Source organism: Engystomops pustulosus, unplaced genomic scaffold, assembly GCF_040894005.1.
Source record: "Engystomops pustulosus unplaced genomic scaffold, aEngPut4.maternal MAT_SCAFFOLD_200, whole genome shotgun sequence".
Lineage (NCBI taxonomy): Eukaryota > Metazoa > Chordata > Amphibia > Anura > Leptodactylidae > Engystomops > Engystomops pustulosus.
The window spans coordinates 17,257-35,463 of record NW_027285080.1 but is presented as its reverse complement, the minus strand read 5'-3'; the positions used below and the strand labels follow the sequence as shown (position 1 = coordinate 35,463).

The 18,207-nt window shown below is 45.6% G+C and overlaps 45 pseudogenes; all 45 read left to right on the top strand.

Annotated features, from left to right (window-relative positions):
* The first annotated feature begins 37 nt into the window (after positions 1 to 37).
* LOC140109477 (5S ribosomal RNA) lies at positions 38 to 155 on the top strand (annotated as a pseudogene).
* Positions 156 to 5,879: 5,724 nt separating this feature from the next.
* LOC140109359 (5S ribosomal RNA) lies at positions 5,880 to 5,998 on the top strand (annotated as a pseudogene).
* Positions 5,999 to 6,068: 70 nt separating this feature from the next.
* Positions 6,069 to 6,187, top strand: LOC140109293 (5S ribosomal RNA; annotated as a pseudogene).
* A 70-nt stretch (positions 6,188 to 6,257) lies between these two features.
* On the top strand, positions 6,258 to 6,376 carry LOC140109292 (5S ribosomal RNA; annotated as a pseudogene).
* A 70-nt stretch (positions 6,377 to 6,446) lies between these two features.
* LOC140109319 (5S ribosomal RNA) lies at positions 6,447 to 6,565 on the top strand (annotated as a pseudogene).
* A 70-nt stretch (positions 6,566 to 6,635) lies between these two features.
* LOC140109454 (5S ribosomal RNA) lies at positions 6,636 to 6,754 on the top strand (annotated as a pseudogene).
* A 70-nt stretch (positions 6,755 to 6,824) lies between these two features.
* On the top strand, positions 6,825 to 6,943 carry LOC140109215 (5S ribosomal RNA; annotated as a pseudogene).
* A 70-nt stretch (positions 6,944 to 7,013) lies between these two features.
* On the top strand, positions 7,014 to 7,132 carry LOC140109229 (5S ribosomal RNA; annotated as a pseudogene).
* Positions 7,133 to 7,760: 628 nt separating this feature from the next.
* LOC140109451 (5S ribosomal RNA) lies at positions 7,761 to 7,879 on the top strand (annotated as a pseudogene).
* A 70-nt stretch (positions 7,880 to 7,949) lies between these two features.
* On the top strand, positions 7,950 to 8,068 carry LOC140109318 (5S ribosomal RNA; annotated as a pseudogene).
* Positions 8,069 to 8,138: 70 nt separating this feature from the next.
* On the top strand, positions 8,139 to 8,257 carry LOC140109290 (5S ribosomal RNA; annotated as a pseudogene).
* Positions 8,258 to 8,327: 70 nt separating this feature from the next.
* Positions 8,328 to 8,446, top strand: LOC140109317 (5S ribosomal RNA; annotated as a pseudogene).
* Positions 8,447 to 8,516: 70 nt separating this feature from the next.
* LOC140109453 (5S ribosomal RNA) lies at positions 8,517 to 8,635 on the top strand (annotated as a pseudogene).
* A 70-nt stretch (positions 8,636 to 8,705) lies between these two features.
* LOC140109213 (5S ribosomal RNA) lies at positions 8,706 to 8,824 on the top strand (annotated as a pseudogene).
* A 70-nt stretch (positions 8,825 to 8,894) lies between these two features.
* LOC140109228 (5S ribosomal RNA) lies at positions 8,895 to 9,013 on the top strand (annotated as a pseudogene).
* Positions 9,014 to 9,271: 258 nt separating this feature from the next.
* On the top strand, positions 9,272 to 9,390 carry LOC140109163 (5S ribosomal RNA; annotated as a pseudogene).
* Positions 9,391 to 9,822: 432 nt separating this feature from the next.
* On the top strand, positions 9,823 to 9,941 carry LOC140109161 (5S ribosomal RNA; annotated as a pseudogene).
* A 259-nt stretch (positions 9,942 to 10,200) lies between these two features.
* Positions 10,201 to 10,319, top strand: LOC140109110 (5S ribosomal RNA; annotated as a pseudogene).
* A 70-nt stretch (positions 10,320 to 10,389) lies between these two features.
* On the top strand, positions 10,390 to 10,508 carry LOC140109289 (5S ribosomal RNA; annotated as a pseudogene).
* Positions 10,509 to 10,578: 70 nt separating this feature from the next.
* On the top strand, positions 10,579 to 10,697 carry LOC140109072 (5S ribosomal RNA; annotated as a pseudogene).
* Positions 10,698 to 10,767: 70 nt separating this feature from the next.
* LOC140109346 (5S ribosomal RNA) lies at positions 10,768 to 10,886 on the top strand (annotated as a pseudogene).
* A 440-nt stretch (positions 10,887 to 11,326) lies between these two features.
* On the top strand, positions 11,327 to 11,445 carry LOC140109334 (5S ribosomal RNA; annotated as a pseudogene).
* Positions 11,446 to 11,704: 259 nt separating this feature from the next.
* Positions 11,705 to 11,823, top strand: LOC140109288 (5S ribosomal RNA; annotated as a pseudogene).
* A 440-nt stretch (positions 11,824 to 12,263) lies between these two features.
* LOC140109160 (5S ribosomal RNA) lies at positions 12,264 to 12,382 on the top strand (annotated as a pseudogene).
* Positions 12,383 to 12,641: 259 nt separating this feature from the next.
* LOC140109321 (5S ribosomal RNA) lies at positions 12,642 to 12,760 on the top strand (annotated as a pseudogene).
* A 262-nt stretch (positions 12,761 to 13,022) lies between these two features.
* On the top strand, positions 13,023 to 13,141 carry LOC140109230 (5S ribosomal RNA; annotated as a pseudogene).
* Positions 13,142 to 13,211: 70 nt separating this feature from the next.
* Positions 13,212 to 13,330, top strand: LOC140109309 (5S ribosomal RNA; annotated as a pseudogene).
* Positions 13,331 to 13,581: 251 nt separating this feature from the next.
* Positions 13,582 to 13,700, top strand: LOC140109158 (5S ribosomal RNA; annotated as a pseudogene).
* A 70-nt stretch (positions 13,701 to 13,770) lies between these two features.
* LOC140109189 (5S ribosomal RNA) lies at positions 13,771 to 13,889 on the top strand (annotated as a pseudogene).
* A 251-nt stretch (positions 13,890 to 14,140) lies between these two features.
* Positions 14,141 to 14,259, top strand: LOC140109296 (5S ribosomal RNA; annotated as a pseudogene).
* A 70-nt stretch (positions 14,260 to 14,329) lies between these two features.
* On the top strand, positions 14,330 to 14,448 carry LOC140109284 (5S ribosomal RNA; annotated as a pseudogene).
* Positions 14,449 to 14,518: 70 nt separating this feature from the next.
* LOC140109370 (5S ribosomal RNA) lies at positions 14,519 to 14,637 on the top strand (annotated as a pseudogene).
* A 70-nt stretch (positions 14,638 to 14,707) lies between these two features.
* Positions 14,708 to 14,826, top strand: LOC140109070 (5S ribosomal RNA; annotated as a pseudogene).
* Positions 14,827 to 15,077: 251 nt separating this feature from the next.
* Positions 15,078 to 15,196, top strand: LOC140109153 (5S ribosomal RNA; annotated as a pseudogene).
* Positions 15,197 to 15,266: 70 nt separating this feature from the next.
* Positions 15,267 to 15,385, top strand: LOC140109329 (5S ribosomal RNA; annotated as a pseudogene).
* A 70-nt stretch (positions 15,386 to 15,455) lies between these two features.
* LOC140109357 (5S ribosomal RNA) lies at positions 15,456 to 15,574 on the top strand (annotated as a pseudogene).
* A 258-nt stretch (positions 15,575 to 15,832) lies between these two features.
* On the top strand, positions 15,833 to 15,951 carry LOC140109272 (5S ribosomal RNA; annotated as a pseudogene).
* Positions 15,952 to 16,021: 70 nt separating this feature from the next.
* On the top strand, positions 16,022 to 16,140 carry LOC140109198 (5S ribosomal RNA; annotated as a pseudogene).
* Positions 16,141 to 16,391: 251 nt separating this feature from the next.
* Positions 16,392 to 16,510, top strand: LOC140109260 (5S ribosomal RNA; annotated as a pseudogene).
* A 70-nt stretch (positions 16,511 to 16,580) lies between these two features.
* On the top strand, positions 16,581 to 16,699 carry LOC140109331 (5S ribosomal RNA; annotated as a pseudogene).
* A 70-nt stretch (positions 16,700 to 16,769) lies between these two features.
* On the top strand, positions 16,770 to 16,888 carry LOC140109069 (5S ribosomal RNA; annotated as a pseudogene).
* A 259-nt stretch (positions 16,889 to 17,147) lies between these two features.
* Positions 17,148 to 17,266, top strand: LOC140109098 (5S ribosomal RNA; annotated as a pseudogene).
* Positions 17,267 to 17,336: 70 nt separating this feature from the next.
* LOC140109398 (5S ribosomal RNA) lies at positions 17,337 to 17,455 on the top strand (annotated as a pseudogene).
* Positions 17,456 to 17,525: 70 nt separating this feature from the next.
* LOC140109248 (5S ribosomal RNA) lies at positions 17,526 to 17,644 on the top strand (annotated as a pseudogene).
* A 70-nt stretch (positions 17,645 to 17,714) lies between these two features.
* On the top strand, positions 17,715 to 17,833 carry LOC140109143 (5S ribosomal RNA; annotated as a pseudogene).
* Positions 17,834 to 18,207: the final 374 nt, after the last annotated feature.

Genomic DNA, 18,207 nt, shown 5'->3' with positions numbered 1-18,207 from the left:
TGAGATAGTAAAAGAAGGTTCAAATTGAACAGCTGCTGTCAACGGCCATTCTAAGCTGAATGTGCCTGCTCTCATCAGATCGCAGCAGCAATGCAGCTTAAGGCTTGGCAAGTACCAGCATGGGAGACTGGCTGGGAATCCCAAGTTCCGTTGACCTTTTTGAACCTGAAAATTGTGTTAGTTTCTCTATGAGATAGTAAAAGAAGGTTCAAATTGAACAGCTGCTGTCAACGGCCATTCTAAGCTGAATGTGCCTGCTCTCGTCAGATCGCAGCAGCAATGCAGCTTAAGGCTTTGCAAGTACCAGCATGGGAGACTGGCTGGGAATCCCAAGTTCCGTTGACCTTTTTGAACCTGAATATTGTGTTAGTTTCTCTATGAGATAGTAAAAGAAGGTTCAAACTGAACAGCTGCTGTCAACGGCCATTCTAAGCTGAATGTGCCTGCTCTCGTCAGATCGCAGCAGCAATGCAGCTTAAGGCTTGGCAAGTACCAGCATGGGAGACTGGCTGGGAATCCCAAGTTCCGTTGACCTTTTTGAACCTGAAAATTGTGTTAGTTTCTCTATGAGATAGTAAAAGAAGGTTCAAATTGAACAGCTGCTGTCAACGGCCATTCTAAGCTGAATGTGCCTGCTCTAGTCACATCGCAGCAACAATGCAGCTTAAGGCTTGGCAAGTACCAGCATGGGAGACTGGCTGGGAATCCCAAGTTCTGTTGACCTTTTTGAACCTGAAAATTGTTAGTTTCTCTGTCAAAGATGGTAAAAGAAGGTTCAAATTGAACAGCTGCTGTCAACGGCCGTTCTAAGCTGAATGTGCCTGCTCTCGTCAGATCGCAGCAGCAATGCAGCTTAAGGCTTGGCAAGTACCAGCATGGGAGACTGGCTGGGAATCCCAAGTTCCGTTGACCTTTTTGAACCTGAAAATTGTGTTAGTTTCTCTATGAGATAGTAAAAGAAGGTTCAAACTGAACAGCTGCTGTCAACGGCCATTCTAAGCTGAATGTGCCTGCTCTCGTCAGATCGCAGCAGCAATGCAGCTTTAGGCTTGGCAAGTAACAGCATGGGAGACTGGCTGGGAATCCCAAGTTCCGTTGACCTTTTTGAACCTGAAAATTGTGTTAGTTTCTCTATGAGATAGTAAAAGAAGGTTCAAATTGAACAGCTGCTGTCAACGGCCATTCTAAGCTGAATGTGCCTGCTCTCGTCAGATCGCAGCAGCAATGCAGCTTAAGGCTTGGCAAGTACCAGCATGGGAGACTGGCTGGGAATCCCAAGTTCTGTTGACCTTTTTGAACCTGAAAATTGTGTTAGTTTCTCTATGAGATAGTAAAAGAAGGTTCAAATTGAACAGCTGCTGTCAACGGCCATTCTAAGCTGAATGTGCCTGCTCTCGTCAGATCGCAGCATCAATGCAGCTTAAGGCTTGGCAAGTACCAGCATGGGAGACTGGCTGGGAATCCCAAGTTCCGTTGACCTTTTTGAACCTGAAAATTGTTAGTTTCTCTGTCAAAGATGGTAAAAGAAGGTTCAAATTGAATAGCTGCTGTCAACGGCCATTCTAAGCTGAATGTGCCTGCTCTCGTTAGATCGCAGCAGCAATGCAGCTTAAGGCTTGGCAAGTACCAGCATGGGAGACTGGCTGGGAATCCCAAGTTCTGTTGACCTTTTTGAACCTGAAAATTGTGTTAGTTTTTCTATGAGATAGTAAAAGAAGGTTCAAATTGAACAGCTGCTGTCAACGGCCATTCTAAGCTGAATGTGCCTGCTCTCGTCAGATCGCAGCAGCTTAAGGCTTGGCAAGTACCAGCATGGGAGACTGGCTGGGAATCCCAAGTTCCGTTGACCTTTTTTAACCTGAAAATTGTGTTAGTTTCTCTATGAGATAGTAAAAGAAGGTTCAAATTGAACAGCTGCTGCTAACGGCCATTCTAAGCTGAATGTGCCTGCTCTCGTCAGTTCGCAGCAGCAATGCAGCTTAAGGCTTGGCAAGTACCAGCATGGGAGACTGGCTGGGAATCCTAAGTTCCGTTGACCTTTTTGAACCTGAAAATTGTGTTAGTTTCTCTATGAGATATTAAAAGAAGGTTCAAATTGAACAGCTGCTGTCAACGGCCATTCTAAGCTGAATGTGCCTGCTCTCGTCAGATCGCAGCAGCAATGCAGCTTAAGGCTTGGCAAGTACCAGCATGGGAAACTGGCTGGGAATCCCAAGTTCCGTTGACCTTTTTGAACCTGAAAATTGTTAGTTTCTCTGTCAAAGATGGTAAAAGAAGGTTCAAATTGAACAGCTGCTGTCAACGGCCATTCTAAGCTGAATGTGCCTGCTCTCGTCAGATCGCAGCAGCAATGCAGCTTAAGGCTTGGCAAGTACCAGCATGGGAGACTGGCTGGGAATCCCAAGTTCTGTTGACCTTTTTGAACCTGAAAATTGTGTTAGTTTCTCTATGAGATAGTAAAAGAAGGTTCAAATTGAACAGCTGCTGTCAACGGCCATTCTAAGCTGAATGTGCCTGCTCTCGTCAGATCGCAGCAGCAATGCAGCTTAAGGCTTGGCAAGTACCAGCATGGGAGACTGGCTGGGAATCCCAAGTTCCGTTGACCTTTTTGAACCTGAAAATTGTGTTAGTTTCTCTATGAGATAGTAAAAGAAGGTTCAAATTGAACAGCTGCTGTCAACGGCCATTCTAAGCTGAATGTGCCTGCTCTCGTCAGATCGCAGCAGCAATGCAGCTTAAGGCTTGGCAAGTACCAGCATGGGAGACTGGCTGGGAATCCCAAGTTCCGTTGACCTTTTTGAACCTGAAAATTGTGTTAGTTTCTCTATGAGATAGTTAAAGAAGGTTCAAATTGAACAGCTGCTGTCAACGGCCATTCTAAGCTGAATGTGCCTGCTCTCGTCAGATCGCAGCAGCAATGCAGCTTAAGGCTTGGCAAGTACCAGCATGGGAGACTGGCTGGGAATCCCAAGTTCTGTTGACCTTTTTGAACCTGAAAATTGTGTTAGTTTCTCTATGAGATAGTAAAAGAAGGTTCAAATTGAACAGCTGCTGTCAACGGCCATTCTAAGCTGAATGTGCCTGCTCTCGTCAGATCGCAGCAGCAATGCAGCTTAAGGCTTGGCAAGTACCAGCATGGGAGACTGGCTGGGAATCCCAAGTTCTGTTGACCTTTTTGAACCTGAAAATTGTGTTAGTTTCTCTATGAGATAGTAAAAGAAGGTTCAAATTGAACAGCTGCTGTCAACGGCCATTCTAAGCTGAATGTGCGTGCTCTTGTCGGATCACAGCAGCGATGCGGCTTAAGGCTTGGCAAGTACCAGCATGGGAGACTGGCTGTGAATCCCAAGTTCCGTTGACCTTTTTGAACCTGAAAATTGTGTTAGTTTCTCTATAAGATAGTAAAAGAAGGTTCAAACTGAACAGCTGCTGTCAACGGCCATTCTAAGCTGAATGTGCCTGCTCTCGTCAGATCGCAGCATCAATGCAGCTTAAGGCTTGGCAAGTACCAGCATGGGAGACTGGCTGGGAATCCCAAGTTCCGTTGACCTTTTTGAACCTGAAAATTGTGTTAGTTTCTCTATGAGATAGTAAAAGAAGGTTCAAATTGAACAGCTGCTGTCAACGGCCCTTCTAAGCTGAATGTGCCTGCTCTCGTCAGATCGCAGCAGCAATGCAGCTTAAGGCTTGGCAAGTACCAGCATGGGAGACTGGCTGGGAATCCCAAGTTCCGTTGACCTTTTTGAACCTGAAAATTGTGTTAGTTTCTCTATGAGATAGTAAAGGAAAGTAGAAATTAGGCAGCTGCTGTCAACGGCCATTCTAAGCTGAATGTGCCTGCTCTCGTCAGATCGCAGCAGCAATGCAGCTTAAGGCTTGGCAAGTACCAGCATGGGAGACTGGCTGGGAATCCCAAGTTCCGTTGACCTTTTTGAACCTGAAAATTGTTAGTTTCTCTGTCAAAGATGGTAAAAGAAGGTTCAAATTGAACAGCTGCTGTCAACGGTCATTCTAAGCTGAATGTGCCTGCTCTCGTTAGATCGCAGCAGCAATGCAGTTTAAGGCTTGGCAAGTACCAGCATGGGAGACTGGCTGGGAATCCCAAGTTCTGTTGACCTTTTTGAACCTGAAAATTGTGTTAGTTTCTCTATGAGATAGTAAAAGAAGGTTCAAATTGAACAGCTGCTGTTAACGGCCATTCTAAGCTGAATGTGCCTGCTCTCGTCAGATTGCAGCAGCAATGCAGCTTAAGGCTTGGCAAGTACCAGCATGGGAGACTGGCTGGGAATCCCAAGTTCCTTTGACCTTTTTGAACCTGAAAATTGTGTTAGTTTCTCTATGAGATAGTAAAAGAAGGTTCAAATTGAACAGCTGCTGTCAACGGCCATTCTAAGCTGAATGTGCCTGCTCTCGTCAGATCGCAGCAGCAATGCAGCTTAAGGCTTGGCAAGTACCAGCATGGGAGACTGGCTGGGAATCCCAAGTTCCGTTCACCTTTTTGAACCTGAAAATTGTGTTAGTTTCTCTATGAGATAGTAAAAGAAGGTTCAAATTGAACAGCTGCTGTCAACAGCCAATCTAAGCTGAATGTGCCTGCTCTCGTCACATCGCAGCAGCAATGCAGCTTAAGGCTTGGCAAGTACCAGCATGGGAGACTGGCTGGGAATCCCAAGTTCCGTTCACCTTTTTGAACCTGAAAATTGTGTTAGTTTCTCTATGAGATAGTAAAAGAAGGTTCAAACTGAACAGCTGCTGTCAACGGCCACTCTAAGCTGAATGTGCCTGCTCTCGTCAGACCGCAGCAGCAATGCAGCTTAAGGCTTGGCAAGTACCAGCATGGGAGACTGGCTGGGAATCCCAAGTTCGTTGACCTTTTTGAACCTGAAAATTGTGTTAGTTTCTCTATGAGATAGTAAAAGAAGGTTCAAATTGAACAGCTGCTGTCAACGGCCATTCTAAGCTGAATGTGCCTGCTCTCGTCAGATCGCAGCAGCAATGCAGCTTAAGGCTTGGCAAGTACCAGCATGGGAGACTGGCTGGAAATCCCAAGTTCTGTTGAACTTTTTGAACCTGAAAATTGTGTTAGTTTTTCTATGAGATAGTAAAAGAAGGTTCAAATTGAACAGCTGCTGTCAACGGCCATTCTAAGCTGAATGTGCCTGCTCTCGTCAGATCGCAGCAGCAATGCAGCTTAAGGCTTGGCAAGTACCAGCATGGGAGACTGGCTGGGAATCCCAAGTTCTGTTGACCTTTTTGAACCTGAAAATTGTGTTAGTTTCTCTATGAGATAGTAAAAGAAGGTTCAAATTGAACAGCTGCTGTCAACGGCCATTCTAAGCTGAATGTGCCTGCTCTCGTCAGATCGCAGCAGCAATGCAGCTTAAGGCTTGGCAAGTACCAGCATGGGAGACTGGCTGGGAATCCCAAGTTCCGTTGACCTTTTTGAACCTGAAAATTGTGTTAGTTTCTCTATGAGATAGTAAAAGAAGGTTCAAATTGAACAGCTGCTGTCAACATCCATTCTAAGCTGAATGTGCCTGCTCTCGTCAGATCGCAGCAGCAATGCAGCTTAAGGCTTGGCAAGTACCAGCATGGGAGACTGGCTGCGAATCCCAATTTCTGTTGACCTTTTTGAACCTGAAAATTGTGTTAGTTTCTCTATGAGATAGTAAAAGAAGGTTCAAATTGAACAGCTGCTGTCAACGGCCATTCTAAGCTGAATGTGCCTGCTCTCGTCAGATCGCAGCAGCTTAAGGCTTGGCAAGTACCAGCATGGGAGACTGGCTGGGAATCCCAAGTTCCGTTGACCTTTTTGAACCTGAAAATTGTGTTAGTTTCTCTATGAGATAGTAAAAGAAGGTTCAAACTGAACAGCTGCTGTCAACGGCCATTCTAAGCTGAATGTGCCTGCTCTCGTCAGATCGCAGCAGCAATGCAGCTTAAGGCTTGGCAAGTACCAGCATGGGAGACTGGCTGGGAATCCCAAGTTCCGTTGACCTTTTTGAACCTGAAAATTGTGTTAGTTTCTCTATGAGATAGTAAAAGAAGGTTCAAATTGAACAGCTGCTGTCAACGGCCATTCTAAGCTGAATGTGCCTGCTCTCGTCAGATCGCAGCAGCAATGCAGCTTAAGGCTTGGCAAGTACCAGCATGGGAGACTGGCTGGAAATCCCAAGTTCTGTTGACCTTTTTGAACCTGAAAATTGTGTTAGTTTTTCTATGAGATAGTAAAAGAAGGTTCAAATTGAACAGCTGCTGTCAACGGCCATTCTAAGCTGAATGTGCCTGCTCTCGTCAGATCGCAGCAGCAATGCAGCTTAAGGCTTGGCAAGTACCAGCATGGGAGACTGGCTGGAAATCCCAAGTTCTGTTGACCTTTTTGAACCTGAAAATTGTGTTAGTTTTTCTATGAGATAGTAAAAGAAGGTTCAAATTGAACAGCTGCTGTCAACGGCCATTCTAAGCTGAATGTGCCTGCTCTTGTCAGATCGCAGCAGCAATGCAGCTTAAGGCTTGGCAAGTACCAGTATGGGAGACTGGCTGGGAATCCCAAGTTCTGTTGACCTTTTTGAACCTGAAAATTGTGTTAGTTTCTCTATGAGATAGTAAAAGAAGGTTCAAATTGAACAGCTGCTGTCAACGGCCATTCTAAGCTGAATGTGCGTGCTCTCGTCAGATCGCAGCAGCATTGCAGCTTAAGGCTTGGCAAGTACCAGCATGGGAGACTGGCTGGGAATCCCAAGTTCCGTTGACCTTTTTGAACCTGAAAATTGTGTTAGTTTCTCTATGAGATAGTAAAAGAAGGTTCAAACTGAAAAGCTGCTGTCAACGGCCATTCTAAGCTGAATGTGCCTGCTCTCGTCAGATCGCAGCAGCAATGCAGCTTAAGGCTTGGCAAGTACCAGCACGGGAGACTGGCTGGGAATCCCAAGTTCCGTTGACCTTTTTGAACCTGAAAATTGTGTTAGTTTCTCTATGAGATAGTAAAAGAAGGTTCAAATTGAACAGCTGCTGTCAACGGCCATTCTAAGCTGAATGTGCCTGATCTCGTCAGATCGCAGCAGCAATGCAGCTTAAGGCTTGGCAAGTACCAGCATGGGAGACTGGCTGGGAATCCCAAGTTCCGTTGACCTTTTTGAACCTGAAAATTGTGTTAGTTTCTCTATGAGATAGTAAAAGAAGGTTCAAACTGATCAGCTGCTGTCAACGGCCATTCTAAGCTGAATGTGCCTGCTCTTGTCAGATCGCAGCAGCAATGCAGCTTAAGGCTTGGCAAGTACCAGCATGGGAGACTGGCTGGGAATCCCAAGTTCCGTTGATATTTTTAACCTGAAAATTGTGTTAGTTTCTCTATGAGATAGTAAAAGAAGGTTCAAACTGAACAGCTGCTGTCAACGGCCATTCTAAGCTGAATGTGCCTGCTCTCGTCAGATCGCAGCATCAATGCAGCTTAAGGCTTGGCAAGTACCAGCATGGGAGACTGGCTGCGAATCCCAATTTCTGTTGACCTTTTTGAACCTGAAAATTGTGTTAGTTTCTCTATGAGATAGTAAAAGAAGGTTCAAATTGAACAGCTGCTGTCAACGGCCATTCTAAGCTGAATGTGCCTGCTCTCGTCAGATCGCAGCAGCTTAAGGCTTGGCAAGTACCAGCATGGGAGACTGGCTGGGAATCCCAAGTTCCGTTGACCTTTTTGAACCTGAAAATTGTGTTAGTTTCTCTATGAGATAGTAAAAGAAGGTTCAAACTGAACAGCTGCTGTCAACGGCCATTCTAAGCGGAATGTGCCTGCTCTCGTCAGATCGCAGCAGCAATGCAGCTTAAGGCTTGGCAAGTACCAGCATGGGAGACTGGCTGGAAATCCCAAGTTCTGTTGACCCTTTTGAACCTGAAAATTGTGTTAGTTTTTCTATGAGATAGTAAAAGAAGGTTCAAATTGAACAGCTGCTGTCAACGGCCATTCTAAGCTGAATGTGCCTGCTCTTGTCAGATCGCAGCAGCAATGCAGCTTAAGGCTTGGCAAGTACCAGTATGGGAGACTGGCTGGGAATCCCAAGTTCTGTTGACCTTTTTGAACCTGAAAATTGTGTTAGTTTCTCTATGAGATAGTAAAAGAAGGTTCAAATTGAACAGCTGCTGTCAACGGCCATTCTAAGCTGAATGTGCCTGCTCTCGTCAGATCGCAGCAGCAATGCAGCTTAAGGCTTGGCAAGTACCAGCATGGGAGACTGGCTGGAAATCCCAAGTTCTGTTGACCTTTTTGAACCTGAAAATTGTGTTAGTTTTTCTATGAGATAGTAAAAGAAGGTTCAAATTGAACAGCTGCTGTCAACGGCCATTCTAAGCTGAATGTGCCTGCTCTTGTCAGATCGCAGCAGCAATGCAGCTTAAGGCTTGGCAAGTACCAGTATGGGAGACTGGCTGGGAATCCCAAGTTCTGTTGACCTTTTTGAACCTGAAAATTGTGTTAGTTTCTCTATGAGATAGTAAAAGAAGGTTCAAATTGAACAGCTGCTGTCAACGGCCATTCTAAGCTGAATGTGCGTGCTCTCGTCAGATCGCAGCAGCATTGCAGCTTAAGGCTTGGCAAGTACCAGCATGGGAGACTGGCTGGGAATCCCAAGTTCCGTTGACCTTTTTGAACCTGAAAATTGTGTTAGTTTCTCTATGAGATAGTAAAAGAAGGTTCAAACTGAACAGCTGCTGTCAACGGCCATTCTAAGCTGAATGTGCCTGCTCTCGTCAGATCGCAGCAGCAATGCAGCTTAAGGCTTGGCAAGTACCAGCACGGGAGACTGGCTGGGAATCCCAAGTTCCGTTGACCTTTTTGAACCTGAAAATTGTGTTAGTTTCTCTATGAGATAGTAAAAGAAGGTTCAAATTGAACAGCTGCTGTCAACGGCCATTCTAAGCTGAATGTGCCTGATCTCGTCAGATCGCAGCAGCAATGCAGCTTAAGGCTTGGCAAGTACCAGCATGGGAGACTGGCTGGGAATCCCAAGTTCCGTTGACCTTTTTGAACCTGAAAATTGTGTTAGTTTCTCTATGAGATAGTAAAAGAAGGTTCAAACTGATCAGCTGCTGTCAACGGCCATTCTAAGCTGAATGTGCCTGCTCTTGTCAGATCGCAGCAGCAATGCAGCTTAAGGCTTGGCAAGTACCAGCATGGGAGACTGGCTGGGAATCCCAAGTTCCGTTGATATTTTTAACCTGAAAATTGTGTTAGTTTCTCTATGAGATAGTAAAAGAAGGTTCAAACTGAACAGCTGCTGTCAACGGCCATTCTAAGCTGAATGTGCCTGCTCTCGTCAGATCGCAGCATCAATGCAGCTTAAGGCTTGGCAAGTACCAGCATGGGAGACTGGCTGGGAATCCCAAGTTCCGTTGACCTTTTTGAACCTGAAAATTGTGTTAGTTTCTCTATGAGATAGTAAAAGAAGGTTCAAATTGAACAGCTGCTGTCAACGGCCATTCTAAGCTGAATGTGCCTGCTCTCGTCAGATCGCAGCAGCTTAAGGCTTGGCAAGTACCAGCATGGGAGACTGGCTGGGAATCCCAAGTTCCGTTGACCTTTTTGAACCTGAAAATTGTGTTAGTTTCTCTATGAGATAGTAAAAGAAGGTTCAAACTGAACAGCTGCTGTCAACGGCCATTCTAAGCTGAATGTGCCTGCTCTCGTCAGATCGCAGCAGCTTAAGGCTTGGCAAGTACCAGCATGGGAGACTGGCTGGGAATCCCAAGTTCCGTTGACCTTTTTGAACCTGAAAATTGTGTTAGTTTCTCTATGAGATAGTAAAAGAAGGTTCAAACTGAACAGCTGCTGTCAACGGCCATTCTAAGCTGAATGTGCCTGCTCTCGTCAGATCGCAGCATCAATGCAGCTTAAGGCTTGGCAAGTACCAGCATGGGAGACTGGCTGGGAATCCCAAGTTCCGTTGACCTTTTTGAACCTGAAAATTGTGTTAGTTTCTCTATGAGATAGTAAAAGAAGGTTCAAATTGAACAGCTGCTGTCAACAGCCAATCTAAGCTGAATGTGCCTGCTCTCGTCACATCGCAGCAGCAATGCAGCTTAAGGCTTGGCAAGTACCAGCATGGGAGACTGGCTGGGAATCCCAAGTTCCGTTCACCTTTTTGAACCTGAAAATTGTGTTAGTTTCTCTATGAGATAGTAAAAGAAGGTTCAAACTGAACAGCTGCTGTCAACGGCCATTCTAAGCTGAATGTGCCTGCTCTCGTCAGACCGCAGCAGCAATGCAGCTTAAGGCTTGGCAAGTACCAGCATGGGAGACTGGCTGGGAATCCCAAGTTCCGTTGACCTTTTTGAACCTGAAAATTGTGTTAGTTTCTCTATGAGATAGTAAAAGAAGGTTCAAATTGAACAGCTGCTGTCAACGGCCATTCTAAGCTGAATGTGCCTGCTCTCGTCAGATCGCAGCAGCAATGCAGCTTAAGGCTTGGCAAGTACCAGCATGGGAGACTGGCTGGAAATCCCAAGTTCTGTTGACCTTTTTGAACCTGAAAATTGTGTTAGTTTTTCTATGAGATAGTAAAAGAAGGTTCAAATTGAACAGCTGCTGTCAACGGCCATTCTAAGCTGAATGTGCCTGCTCTCGTCAGATCGCAGCAGCAATGCAGCTTAAGGCTTGGCAAGTACCAGCATGGGAGACTGGCTGGGAATCCCAAGTTCTGTTGACCTTTTTGAACCTGAAAATTGTGTTAGTTTCTCTATGAGATAGTAAAAGAAGGTTCAAATTGAACAGCTGCTGTCAACGGCCATTCTAAGCTGAATGTGCCTGCTCTCGTCAGATCGCAGCAGCAATGCAGCTTAAGGCTTGGCAAGTACCAGCATGGGAGACTGGCTGGGAATCCCAAGTTCCGTTGACCTTTTTGAACCTGAAAATTGTGTTAGTTTCTCTATGAGATAGTAAAAGAAGGTTCAAATTGAACAGCTGCTGTCAACATCCATTCTAAGCTGAATGTGCCTGCTTTCGTCAGATCGCAGCAGCAATGCAGCTTAAGGCTTGGCAAGTACCAGCATGGGAGACTGGCTGCGAATCCCAAGTTCTGTTGACCTTTTTGAACCTGAAAATTGTGTTAGTTTCTCTATGAGATAGTAAAAGAAGGTTCAAATTGAACAGCTGCTGTCAACGGCCATTCTAAGCTGAATGTGCCTGCTCTCGTCAGATCGCAGCAGCTTAAGGCTTGGCAAGTACCAGCATGGGAGACTGGCTGGGAATCCCAAGTTCCGTTGACCTTTTTGAACCTGAAAATTGTGTTAGTTTCTCTATGAGATAGTAAAAGAAGGTTCAAACTGAACAGCTGCTGTCAACGGCCATTCTAAGCTGAATGTGCCTGCTCTCGTCAGATCGCAGCAGCAATGCAGCTTAAGGCTTGGCAAGTACCAGCATGGGAGACTGGCTGGGAATCCCAAGTTCCGTTGACCTTTTTGAACCTGAAAATTGTGTTAGTTTCTCTATGAGATAGTAAAAGAAGGTTCAAATTGAACAGCTGCTGTCAACAGCCAATCTAAGCTGAATGTGCCTGCTCTCGTCAGATCGCAGCAGCAATGCAGCTTAAGGCTTGGCAAGTACCAGCATGGGAGACTGGCTGGGAATCCCAAGTTCCGTTCACCTTTTTGAACCTGAAAATTGTGTTAGTTTCTCTATGAGATAGTAAAAGAAGGTTCAAACTGAACAGCTGCTGTCAACGGCCATTCTAAGCTGAATGTGCCTGCTCTCGTCAGATCGCAGCAGCAATGCAGCTTAAGGCTTGGCAAGTACCAGCATGGGAGACTGGCTGGAAATCCCAAGTTCTGTTGACCTTTTTGAACCTGAAAATTGTGTTAGTTTCTCTATGAGATAGTAAAAGAAGGTTCAAATTGAACAGCTGCTGTCAACGGCCATTCTAAGCTGAATATGCCTGCTCTCGTCAGATCGCAGCAGCTTAAGGCTTGGCAAGTACCAGCATGGGAGACTGGCTGGGAATCCCAAGTTCCGTTGACCTTTTTGAACCTGAAAATTGTGTTAGTTTCTCTATGAGATAGTAAAAGAAGGTTCAAACTGAACAGCTGCTGTCAACGGCCATTCTAAGCTGAATGTGCCTGCTCTCGTCAGATCGCAGCAGCAATGCAGCTTAAGGCTTGGCAAGTACCAGTATGGGAGACTGGCTGGGAATCCCAAGTTCCGTTGACATTTTTGAACCTGAAAATTGTGTTAGTTTCTCTATGAGATAGTAAAAGAAGGTTCAAACTGAACAGCTGCTGTCAACGGCCATTCTAAGCTGAATGTGCCTGCTCTCGTCAGATCGCAGCATCAATGCAGCTTAAGGCTTGGCAAGTACCAGCATGGGAGACTGGCTGGGAATCCCAAGTTCCGTTGACCTTTTTGAACCTGAAAATTGTGTTAGTTTCTCTATGAGATAGTAAAAGAAGGTTCAAATTGAACAGCTGCTGTCAACAGCCAATCTAAGCTGAATGTGCCTGCTCTCGTCACATCGCAGCAGCAATGCAGCTTAAGGCTTGGCAAGTACCAGCATGGGAGACTGGCTGGGAATCCCAAGTTCCGTTCACCTTTTTGAACCTGAAAATTGTGTTAGTTTCTCTATGAGATAGTAAAAGAAGGTTCAAACTGAACAGCTGCTGTCAACGGCCATTCTAAGCTGAATGTGCCTGCTCTCGTCAGATCGCAGCAGCAATGCAGCTTAAGGCTTGGCAAGTACCAGCATGGGAGACTGGCTGGGAATCCCAAGTTCCGTTGACCTTTTTGAACCTGAAAATTGTGTTAGTTTCTCTATGAGATAGTAAAAGAAGGTTCAAATTGAACAGCTGCTGTCAACGGCCATTCTAAGCTGAATGTGCCGCCTGCTCTCGTCAGATCGCAGCAGCAATGCAGCTTAAGGCTTGGCAAGTACCAGCATGGGAGACTGGCTGGAAATCCCAAGTTCTGTTGACCTTTTTGAACCTGAAAATTGTGTTAGTTTTTCTATGAGATAGTAAAAGAAGGTTCAAATTGAACAGCTGCTGTCAACGGCCATTCTAAGCTGAATGTGCCTGCTCTCGTCAGATCGCAGCAGCAATGCAGCTTAAGGCTTGGCAAGTACCAGCATGGGAGACAGGCTGGGAATCCCAAGTTCCGTTGACCTTTTTGAACCTGAAAATTGTGTTAGTTTCTCTATGAGATAGTAAAAGAAGGTTCAAATTGAACAGCTGCTGTCAACGGCCATTCTAAGCTGAATGTGCCTGCTCTCGTCAGATCGCAGCAGCAATGCAGCTTAAGGCTTGGCAAGTACCAGCATGGGAGACTGGCTGGGAATCCCAAGTTCCGTTGACCTTTTTGAACCTGAAAATTGTTAGTTTCTCTGTCAAAGATGGTAAAAGAAGTTTCAAATTGAACAGCTGCTGTCAACGGCCATTCTAAGCTGAATGTGCCTGCTCTCGTCAGATCGCAGCAGCTTAAGGCTTGGCAAGTACCAGCATGGGAGACTGGCTGGGAATCCCAAGTTCCGTTGACCTTTTTGAACCTGAAAATTGTGTTAGTTTCTCTATGAGATAGTAAAAGAAGGTTCAAACTGAACAGCTGCTGTCAACGGCCATTCTAAGCTGAATGTGCCTGCTCTCGTCAGATCGCAGCATCAATGCAGCTTAAGGCTTGGCAAGTACCAGCATGGGAGACTGGCTGGGAATCCCAAGTTCCGTTGACCTTTTTGAACCTGAAAATTGTGTTAGTTTCTCTATGAGATAGTAAAAGAAGGTTCAAATTGAACAGCTGCTGTCAACAGCCATTCTAAGCTGAATGTGCCTGCTCTCGTCAGATCGCAGCAGCAATGCAGCTTAAGGCTTGGCAAGTACCAGCATGGGAGACTGGCTGGGAATCTCAAGTTCTGTTGACCTTTTTGAACCTGAAAATTGTGTTAGTTTCTCTATGAGATAGTAAAAGAAGGTTCAAATTGAACAGCTGCTGTCAATGGCCATTCTAAGCTGAATGTGCCTGCTCTCGTCAGATCGCAGCAGCTTAAGGCTTGGCAAGTACCAGCATGGGAGACTGGCTGGGAATCCCAAGTTCCGTTGACCTTTTTGAACCTGAAAATTGTGTTAGTTTCTCTATGAGATAGTAAAAGAAGGTTCAAATTGAACAGCTGCTGTCAACGGCCATTCTAAGCTGAATGTGCCTGCTCTCGTCAGATCGCAGCAGCAATGCAGCTTAAGGCTTGGCAAGTACCAGCATGGGAGACTGGCTGGGAATCCCAAGTTCCGTTGACCTTTTTGAACCTGAAAATTGTGTTAGTTTCTCTATGAGATAGTAAAAGAAGGTTCAAATTGAACAGCTGCTGTCAACGGCCATTCTAAGCTGAATGTGCCTGCTCTCGTCAGATCGCAGCAGCAATGCAGCTTAAGGCTTGGCAAGTACCAGCATGGGAGACTGGCTGGGAATCCCAAGTTCCGTTGACCTTTTTGAACCTGAAAATTGTTAGTTTCTCTGTCAAAGATGGTAAAAGAAGGTTCAAATTGAACAGCTGCTGTCAACGGCCATTCTAAGCTGAATGTGCCTGCTCTCGTCAGATCGCAGCAGCATTGCAGCTTAAGGCTTGGCAAGTACCAGCATGGGAGACTGGCTGGGAATCCCAAGTTCTGTTGACCTTTTTGAACCTGAAAATTGTGTTAGTTTCTCTATGAGATAGTAAAAGAAGGTTCAAATTGAACAGCTGCTGTCAACGGCCATTCTAAGCTGAATGTGCCTGCTCTCGTCAGATCGCAGCAGCAATGCAGCTTAAGGCTTGGCAAGTACCAGCATGGGAGACTGGCTGGGAATCCCAAGTTCTGTTGACCTTTTTGAACCTGAAAATTGTGTTAGTTTCTCTATGAGATAGTAAAAGAAGGTTCAAATTGAACAGCTGCTGTCAACGGCCATTCTAAGCTGAATGTGCCTGCTTTCATCAGATCGCAGCAGCTTAAGGCTTGGCAAGTACCAGCATGGGAGACTGGCTGGGAATCCTAAGTTCCGTTGACCTTTTTGAACCTGAAAATTGTGTTAGTTTCTCTATGAGATATTAAAAGAAGGTTCAAATTGAACAGCTGCTGTCAACGGCCATTCTAAGCTGAATGTGCCTGCTCTCGTCAGATCGCAGCAGCAATGCAGCTTAAGGCTTGGCAAGTACCAGCATGGGAAACTGGCTGGGAATCCCAAGTTCCGTTGACCTTTTTGAACCTGAAAATTGTTAGTTTCTCTGTCAAAGATGGTAAAAGAAGGTTCAAATTGAACAGCTGCTGTCAACGGCCATTCTAAGCTGAATGTGCCTGCTCTCGTCAGATCGCAGCAGCAATGCAGCTTAAGGCTTGGCAAGTACCAGCATGGGAGACTGGCTGGGAATCCAAAGTTCCGTTGACCTTTTTGAACCTGAAAATTGTGTTAGTTTCTCTATGAGATAGTAAAAGAAGGTTCAAATTGAACAGCTGCTGTCAACGGCCATTCTAAGCTGAATGTGCCTGCTCTCGTCAGATCGCAGCAGCAATGCAGCTTAAGGCTTTGCAAGTACCAGCATGGGAGACTGGCTGGGAATCCCAAGTTCCGTTGACCTTTTTGAACCTGAAAATTGTGTTAGTTTCTCTATGAGATAGTAAAAGAAGGTTCAAACTGAACAGTTGCTGTCAACGGCCATTCTAAGCTGAATGTGCCTGCTCTCGTCAGATCGCAGCAGCAATGCAGCTTAAGGCTTGGCAAGTACCAGCATGGGAGACTGGCTGGGAATCCCAAGTTCCATTGATATTTTTAACCTGAAAATTGTGTTAGTTTCTCTATGAGATAGTAAAAGAAGGTTCAAACTGAACAGCTGCTGTCAACGGCCATTCTAAGCTGAATGTGCCTGCTCTCGTCAGATCGCAGCAGCAATGCAGCTTAAGGCTTGGCAAGTACCAGCATGGGAGACTGGCTGGGAATCCCAAGTTCCGTTGACCTTTTTGAACCTGAAAATTGTGTTAGTTTCTCTATGAGATAGTAAAAGAAGGTTCAAATTGAACAGCTGCTGTCAACAGCCATTCTCAGCTGAATGTGCCTGCTCTCGTCAGATCGCAGCAGCAATGCAGCTTAAGGCTTGGCAAGTACCAGCATGGGAGACTGGCTGGGAATCCCAAGTTCTGTTGACCTTTTTGAACCTGAAAATTGTGTTAGTTTCTCTATGAGATAGTAAAAGAAGGTTCAAATTGAACAGCTGCTGTCAACGGCCATTCTAAGCTGAATGTGCCTGCTCTCGTCAGATCGCAGCAGCTTAAGGCTTGGCAAGTACCAGCATGGGAGACTGGCTGGGAATCCCTAGTTCCGTTGACCTTTTTGAACCTGAAAATTGTGTTAGTTTCTCTATGAGATAGTAAAAGAAGGTTCAAATTGACCAGCTGCTGTCAACGGCCATTCTAAGCTGAATGTGCCTGCTCTCGTCAGATCGCAGCAGCAATGCAGCTTAAGGCTTGGCAAGTACCAGCATGGGAGACTGGCTGGGAATCCCAAGTTCCGTTGACCTTTTTGAACCTGAAAATTGTGTTAGTTTCTCTATGAGATAGTAAAAGAAGGTTCAAATTGAACAGCTGCTGTCAACGGCCATTCTAAGCTGAATGTGCCTGCTCTCGTCAGATCGCAGCAGCAATGCAGCTTAAGGCTTGGCAAGTAACAGCATGGGAGACTGGCTGGGAATCCCAAGTTCCGTTGACCTTTTTGAACCTGAAAATTGTTAGTTTCTCTGTCAAAGATGGTAAAAGAAGGTTCAAATTGAAAAGCTGCTGTCAACGGCCATTCTAAGCTGAATGTGCCTGCTCTCGTCAGATCGCAGCAGCAATGCAGCTTAAGGCTTGGCAAGTACCAGCATGGGAGACTGGCTGGGAATCCCAAGTTCTGTTGACCTTTTTGAACCTGAAAAATGGGTTAGTTTCTCTATGAGATAGTAAAAGAAGGTTCAAATTGAACAGCTGCTGTCAACGGCCATTCTAAGCTGAATGTGCGTGCTCTTGTCGGATCACAGCAGCGATGCGGCTTAAGGCTTGGCAAGTACCAGCATGGGAGACTGGCTGTGAATCCCAAGTTCCGTTGACCTTTTTGAACCTGAAAATTGTGTTAGTTTCTCTATGAGATAGTAAAAGAAGGTTCAAACTGAACAGCTGCTGTCAACGGCCATTCTAAGCTGAATGTGCCTGCTCTCGTCAGATCGCAGCATCAATGCAGCTTAAGGCTTGGCAAGTACCAGCATGGGAGACTGTCTGGGAATCCCAAGTTCCGTTGACCTTTTTGAACCTGAAAATTGTGTTAGTTTCTATATGAGATAGTAAAAGAAGGTTCAAATTGAACAGCTGCTGTCAACGGCCCTTCTAAGCTGAATGTGCCTGCTCTCGTCAGATCGCAGCAGCAATGCAGCTTAAGGCTTGGCAAGTACCAGCATGGGAGACTGGCTGGGAATCCCAAGTTCCGTTGAGCTTTTTGAACCTGAAAATTGTGTTAGTTTCTCTATGAGATAGTAAAAGAAAGTAGAAATTAGGCAGCTGCTGTCAACGGCCATTCTAAGCTGAATGTGCCTGCTCTCGTCAGATCGCAGCAGCAATGCAGCTTAAGGCTTGGCAAGTACCAGCATGGGAGACTGGCTGGGAATCCCAAGTTCCGTTGACCTTTTTGAACCTGAAAATTGTTAGTTTCTCTGTCAAAGATGGTAAAAGAAGGTTCAAATTGAATAGCTGCTGTCAACGGCCATTCTAAGCTGAATGTGCCTGCTCTCGTTAGATCGCAGCAGCAATGCAGCTTAAGGCTTGGCAAGTACCAGCATGGGAGACTGGCTGGGAATCCCAAGTTCTGTTGACCTTTTTGAACCTGAAAATTGTGTTAGTTTTTCTATGAGATAGTAAAAGAAGGTTCAAATTGAACAGCTGCTGTCAACGGCCATTCTAAGCTGAATGTGCCTGCTCTCGTCAGATCGCAGCAGCTTAAGGCTTGGCAAGTACCAGCATGGGAGACTGGCTGGGAATCCCAAGTTCCGTTGACCTTTTTGAACCTGAAAATTGTGTTAGTTTCTCTATGAGATAGTAAAAGAAGGTTCAAATTGAACAGCTGCTGCTAACGGCCATTCTAAGCTGAATGTGCCTGCTCTCGTCAGTTCGCAGCAGCAATGCAGCTTAAGGCTTGGCAAGTACCAGCATGGGAGACTGGCTGGGAATCCTAAGTTCCGTTGACCTTTT